This window comes from Marmota monax, unplaced genomic scaffold (genome assembly GCF_021218885.2).
Source record: "Marmota monax isolate L192 unplaced genomic scaffold, Marmota_monax_Labrador192_F-V1.1 WCK01_AAM20220418_F8-fsc00021, whole genome shotgun sequence".
NCBI classification, from domain to species: Eukaryota; Metazoa; Chordata; class Mammalia; order Rodentia; family Sciuridae; genus Marmota; species Marmota monax.
The window spans coordinates 16,068,927-16,076,137 of record NW_026695228.1 but is presented as its reverse complement, the minus strand read 5'-3'; the positions used below and the strand labels follow the sequence as shown (position 1 = coordinate 16,076,137).

The following is a 7,211-nucleotide window of genomic DNA, read 5'->3' as shown; positions in this document are numbered from 1 at the left end:
GCTATTCTTCCACCTTCCTCCCCAAACCCACCACCCCTTCTGATTCATTCCCCACCTGCCTCCACCTCCACTTACCTGGTCTTGCCTCCTCCCAGTAATACAGTCTCCATTGCCTTCCCCTCTCCAAAGCTAGTAAACTCCTCACTTCAGCCCTCTTGGTCACTTCTATGATTGTCACTGCCCATCCCCCTGATGCATGCTTCAGTCCCCCTGGCAGCCAGGAGGAAGAGCAGAGGTTGAGGGGAAGAGGAGGGAGAGGAGGGAGAGGACATACCCTGTGAAGCCCAGAGGGAAAACTCTCGGGTGAGGGCTGGGAGGAGAGTGTCCTCTTACGGGGAAGGCTGCTGACTCCCTGAGCAACACGGAGGCAGGCCCTTTGCTAGCCTAAGCCTTCGTTTAGCTCCTCTGTGAAAAGGGGCAAGAAAGGGTCTGTGGAAGATCCCCATCTGACCAATATATTCCCTCCCTCCAAGACTGAACTTAGTGCTCCCTACTCCCCCAAAGGCCCTCCTGATTTTCCCACCTCATCTTAGCCCCAGCCCAAGGAGTGTCCTCGCCTGGGTTCCTGTGGTGCCCCAACATCACCTTGCTCTCTCTCTCTCTGCTGGATTTCCTATTTGCCTGGCTCATGTCCCACCTACCCTCATCACATGCCCTTCATTGCAAAATCCCACAAGAAGAGGCCACTTGTGACATCTCTGGATCCCTAGGTGTTGCTATATAGTAGGTGCTCAGTAAATCCGTGTAGGGTGCGTGGAGATGGTGCGTTGAGATGGTTTTTATTAGACAAGTCTATAAAGGAGCTGCTTCAAGAAGCAGGTGTGCAAGGTAAATCAGTCCAACATTGTTCCTTTAGGAAAGTTTGAAGAGTAGGTACTATAGAACCCTGTACTGCGCACACCCATCTGTGGATCACAGCCGTTGCCTGGGATCCCTGACCCCACTTCATCCTACAGAATCTGCATATGATTACCAAATGATTTGCATATACAGTTGTTTGTTCTAAATATCAAGCACTTTTTGGGGGAGGGGTACAGGGGTACAGGGAACAAGGGGCGCTTAACCACTGAGCCACATCCCCAGCCCCCTAATATATATGCTTTTAAAAAATTTTTTAGTTATAGGTGAACACAATGTCTTTATTTTACTTTATGTGGTGCTGAGGGTTGAACCCAGTGCCTCATGCATGCCAGGCAAGCTCTCTACCTCTGAGCTACTACTCAAGCCCCTATATACATGCTCTTAAGGCTAGACTCTTACCAACCACCCAACCCCAGGTTACTGGTCTCTGGTGGTTTCTGGGCTACTGTCTCCCTAATGCCCACCCCTGCCCCATCAACATTAGTTACCCCATGTCTCTGACTGGCATGTGCCAATTGTACCTGTTTTAGGGGGTGATACCACCGCCTACCTAGTGAGTTGCCCAAATATCTATATATATATCTATGTATATATATACACACAAATATATATATATATATTCTAATTAGTAATAATGACAGTGGAATGCATTTTGACACATAATACATAAATGGAGTATAACTTCTCATTCGTCTGGCCCCAGCCCTATTTTATATCTTATTCAGATACAGGGTCTCGCTGAGTTGCTTAGAGCCTTGCTAAATTGCTGAGGCTGGCTTTGAACTCATGATCCTCCTGCCTCAGCCTCCCAAGCTTCTGGGATTACAAGCACCACCCCGCCCGTCCACATCAAGCACTTGTGTTGGTCTAGGCTTGGGCTGCACAGCACTGGGGAGGATCCCAGATCCCATCTCTTTGTCCCCACCAACTGTCAGGCTCTCTGCTGGGGATTTGGTGACTTCTCTGGGAATATCCCCAGGAACCTTTCATGATTACTCCAGTTAGCCAGCCCCTTTCTCCCTCTGCTGGTCTCTTGCCAGCTGCAGATACTGCCTGCAGCTCCATGCTGAGAGGAAACACCAGGCAAGTGCCCAGGTGTGGGGTGAATGCGATTCTTGAACAAGACCTGAAATCCAAGGTGAAGTCTCGCTGGTCAGAGGAGCTGAGGGGGCAAGTCACTCCACAAGCTGTGGGGACAAGAGGTTATTATCATTGTATCTGATCAGCCCTGGGAATCTGTGGGCCAAGGGCTCCTGTGAAGAGTTCAGGCATGAAGATAAGCATGAAATCCCGTGGCAATATTACAGGACCTACGTAGCACTCGGCTTTCTGGAGGACCTGCTGGGACCTTTCTGCCCCAGTGATCTGTGACTCCTGCTGTTCAACAGCAGTTCTAATTCACAGGGCAACATGGGGCAAGGCCCTTGGCTTCTTTGGGCTGCAGTTGTTCATCTGAGGAGCAAAGAGAAAAAACAAAATGTTGTAAACGTTGGCTGCAATTTGAACTAAAAGTCTAGATATCTCAGGAGTGATCCCGTCTCTTCTGGAAGGACCCCTTGTATGAACAACCATACAGGCAACTGGGAATCTGTCACTGCCATGAAATTAATCACCCTAAAGAAACCCCATGACCAATGCATCTCACTGCTCAAATGATTTGCAGACCTGCTGCATTCATCCCAAATTCCTCCCCAGAGGTCCCAGTCATATGGTCCATCTCCTCCCTCAGCAAATCCTTAGTCTAGGTCTGAGTCTACTGCCTGTCACTGAACATGGTTTGTCCTGAATTTGTGTGTCTGGGCTCCTGCAATCCCACTTCCTCCTCCTTCTCCTCCCCTGGGAAGTCTCCCCTGATCACCTCCATGGCTCCAGCCAGACATGAGAGCTCTCTTTCCTCTTGTTCCTTTGTGCTTCCTGATAGCCTGGTATAGAAGATGTCCTTTGTGAGCCCCAAGGTCTGGCCTCTTTCCTCAAGATTGCTTCCCCTCCTGCAGAGCCCAGCACAGTGTCTGAGGAGCAGAGAGTGATGTTAAAATCCCCTGGGTCCTTAAAGGGAGCATCCCCAGCAGCTTCCATGTCCCACATCTTCACAAAGACAAGAGTTTCTTTGCTCCTGTTTTAACATTAAAATTCATGAACCTGGCTAGATACAGTAGCACACATCGGTAATCCCAGCTACTCAGGAGGCTGGGGCAGGACGATCACAAGTTCAAGGCCAGCCTCAGCAACTTAGTAAGCCCCTGCCTTAAAAAAAAATAAATAAATAAATAACAACAACATCAAAAAAATTTTTTTTCATGAACTTTTGTGTTCTATACAATCATATGTGTGAATTTGTTTTAATATAAAACTCATGGTTTTCCTCCATGAGTTCCAAGAGAATGCTGCCCCCCCCCACCTACCCAGTTGAGCTTCCAATGACTCTGATAGACTTGGGCTTTGTATACCTTGCACAGCCCTTGACAGCTTGCAAAACACTTCCACAATGTAAATATCATCTCACTTGAGGTCACCATGTAATGGGACCTCCAGCAAAGAAGGCAAGATTTATTGCTCCTATTTTATTTTACTCTGTTTTTTGCAATATTGGGAATCTAATGCAGGACTTCACACTCGCTAGGCAAGCACTCTGCCCCCAGGCTATATCCCCAGTTCCATTATCCCTATTTTACAAAGAGCTGCTTGAATCCCACAGCTAAAAAATAACACCAGTAGGGCTGAAAACCTTTTGACAAATTTTCCTAATCCATAGACTTTCCTGCTATTAGCATAGCAGGTCAACCAGCACTAGCCACTGCAGGGATTCTACCCTACCAGGTGCAATGTCAAGTTCATTTGGAGACAGCTCAACCTCTCACTTCTACTAAGGGCAGGAGTATTCATCCACCCAGACACTCAAAATCCTACCTCTTCCTGGGCTTGCAAACTTGTGCTTCAAGGCCAAAGTCCTCAGAAGCCCCTCTCTGACACCCTTCCCAAGGTGAATAATTCTGGCTATAAACCCATAACCACCAAGAGAACCCCAACACATACCCAGAGCTAGAAGGACGGCCTTTGGGCCCCAGAGCACTAAGGACAGGTTTCTGAATATACTGGAAGGAGGTCAGGGAATGAAAGACTTTTTTTTTTTCCCCAATAGTCCTTCACCCTTCTCCACTTACTCACCTTTCCTGTCCTACTTCCTAGCTCCCAGCCCCACCTCCACCCAGGGAGTGGCTCCTGAATTATGGCACTAAACCAGAAATGATGGTGAGTGTAATGGACTTGGCTCTCCAGCAGAGCCCCATCTCAGGAGTGAGAGGCTCTAAATGTGGAGAGCAGGACACAGGCTAACCTGCTGGACTGCTAGCCCTAGGTTACCACGCAGTAACCTCCCTGGGGACCCTCTCAAAGGAGCACTCTGAGGATGCATGTGACTTTGCACAGGGATCAGCAACCTAGGCACCTTCTCCTGCCATGTCTAGCACCAGAGTCCCTGCCCAAAGGAATGTCCTTGCATCCAGGCACTAAGGTCTCTCCTTTAGTGCAGTTTAATGGTATCACGTTGGTGAGCCACTCTGAAACTGTTTCTTGATCTTCAAAATGGTATAAAAGCCCTGGATTCTTTCAGCCTTTCTTGGGTAATAGAGTTAGAAAATACCTTAAAATTTATTTCCAAAGGTAATTAGATCCTCTGACCCCAGGACCAAGGAAGGAAATTTAAACCCATGTCCATAAATGGCCACAATCCCTGTTGAATCAATGAATCATTTCAATACAGGACGGGAAGGGCCAAGAGGATCATCAGGCTGGCCTGCTGTGGGGGTGGAGGAGCCCTCAGTCCCTTGGGGAGCTGGTCCAAGGGGCAGAATACTGTCCACCCTGCTGTCTACCTCTGTGCTCACTAAGTCAGTGGCCTGAGATGGCCAGGTGTATATGGGAAAAGTGGGACTGTGGCCGCTATAGATGGCACACCCCTCAGTGACCACACAGGGACTCAAGCCCAGTGTCACTAGAGCCTGTGACTGCAGGAAGTGGGCTCTCTGGGTGCTCCAGAATCAGGTAGGGAAGGACAATCTCTAGCTCTGAAGCCACAAGACAGAACACCTGGGCTGGGGGGAGCCCCTGTGGTGTGGACGCGGCCTTTGGAAGTGGAATGCAGGAGGGAAAGACCAACGGGGAGATCAGACTGCTCTGAAATCTTGCTGGAAGGTTCTAGCCTAAAACGAAAAGCTGTAAGAGACTCCCCTCCTCCTCATACCCCCTCCAGCCGCCAGGGCCTGGTCCCTGCAGGCTGGCAGCTGCGGCAGGATGACTTGCAGTTTTTGCTGGCAGTGTCAGGCTGACTGGGGCAGAGAGCAGCTCCCCCCACTGCTGCTGTTTGGCCAGTCTGGGCTCTGGGTCTGACTACAAGCAGGACTGTGGGTGCTCCTGGTCCAGTTCTCCCAGACCTTAGGACTTATCTCCCTTCCCCTGCAAGCTAGGTCTCCTTTGAGGGCTCTGCTGCCCCAGTCATCCCAGACAGAGACATATTTTTGTCTCAGTCAGTGGATATTGGTTAATTGATTGCTTTCCCCTTCTCCAAAGCCTATCAGGAAAGTCTTCAGACACCTCTTTGAAAGGGAAGATGACTCAGGTGGAATGATTTCTAATTGTCCTCCATTGTGCTCTCGTGGAACTGGAAGATGCACCCCACTCCCCAGCTTTCACTTAGGGGCCCCCTAAAAATATCCAGAGATGCAGGAATGCACCCAGGCTTCCCAAGGCTCAGGGGAAAGATCCCCTCCCGGTCTCTGTCCCCTAAAAGAAGAAATAGAGCATCCTAAGGGGCGGGGCCTCTGCCCCTGCCAGGACCACACTCAGGGACCCTCTGCAATCCCTTCACTTAACTGATGGACACGTTTTCCTCTCTCTGAAATGTGGGATTTAAAAAAGCCTTTTCACAGCTAAAAAACCCAGACTTGCAAGCAGAGAATTAGGCCGCTCTTGAGGCTTTGTTGATTCTCCAAAATATTCCACAAAGTATGGAGGTAAATAACGATTGCTAAATTAAATGTTACAAAAATAAATGATATGAGTACACTGTTCCTTCGCCAAGTATTTCTGAACCTACAAACTTTAGACTGCTGCCACGAAGTTTATCCTGCAAGCTTTTTAAACAAATTCTACTTAAGAAAACTCCAGCAGAACCCAATTCCCCAAATAAAGGGTTTTAATACCACAGAGTGGGTGACTTAAGTCACATGATGTCCCTCTCCTATACTCCTGGTATAGCCACTCCTGGAAATGAAACTAATACAATAAAAGTGTCACTGTTCTCCATTAAATTTGTATTGCTCTCAAAAAAAAAAAAGAAAGAAATCAAAACTTTAAATATAAATGTCCACTCAAAATGCGGACATTAAGAGATGTAAGCAGGAATAGTGCTAAGTCCTAATTTTCTTTTAGAAAAATGAGATTAAAATAATAATTTTCTTTTGAATATCCAGAGAGCTGTGCATTTGTAATATGCACCCTTCTCTGTGTTATGCTTTGATTCCAAGTTCTTTCTCTCTCCATCCACCTATTGTAATCCTCATTCATACCTACCTCTCAGGAATGTTGTGAGAGTCTAAGAGACTGAGGTACTTGGCAATGATCTGCAGACTACCGAGTGTCAGAAGAGGACAACCATCACCACAGAGCCGGCAGCCTCTCACGCCCACACCTGTCAGAACTGGGACTGGCAAGAGGCAACGTGACAGCATTCAGGGAAGAGGCTGGGAGAAGGCAGATTCCACCCCGCACCAGCTGCACTGCTTAGGCAATCGTTTAGCTTCCCTGTCCCAAGTTTATCTGCCTGTAAAGTGGGTACAGTAACCTCTGCGTCACATGATGAACACCAGCAGGCATTGCCAACTATGTCATGAATGCTAACTATGAAAATATGTCACCTTGGTGTCCTACCACTGCCCACACCTCTCTTCTCACCTTATTCTAAGCTCATCCAAATAACCAGCGTCCCACCCCCGGCTTTAGTTCCTCTCTGTGTTCTCAGTGGCAGCTGCAATATTCCCTGTAGCCCCCTGGGAGGGCACCCTGGGGTCTGATGCAGAGCAAGATGACCTGGAGGAGGCAAAGCAGAGCCCACCTTCAAGGGTCCACCTGGGGTCCCCGTGCCAGGCCTTCCTTCCCAAGTCTCAGCATCCTTGTGTGTGAAACAATAAGAGAAGAAATAACAGGTTCAAGAATGACACAGGTGAGAGCCTCACTTCTGGGAGCATGTCCTCCTGGCTCCAGGGGCAAAGGGATGAGCCAGAGTCACTAAGACAGAATGTGGCCACCAGGTTCTGAGCCCAGGCAGCCAGACTCCAGAGTCTTGTCTCCCTGTC

The 7,211-nt window shown here is 48.6% G+C and overlaps 1 long non-coding RNA gene across 1 annotated transcript; it reads right to left on the bottom strand.

Annotated features, from left to right (window-relative positions):
* Positions 1 to 736: 736 nt before the first annotated feature.
* On the bottom strand, positions 737 to 6,541 carry LOC131423911 (uncharacterized). The gene is made up of 3 exons (XR_009226056.1): positions 6,430 to 6,541; positions 2,720 to 2,870; positions 737 to 2,313 (listed from the first exon to the last, which is right to left on the bottom strand). It is a non-coding gene; the product is annotated as an uncharacterized LOC131423911 (long non-coding RNA).
* Between the last annotated feature and the right edge of the window lie 670 nt (positions 6,542 to 7,211).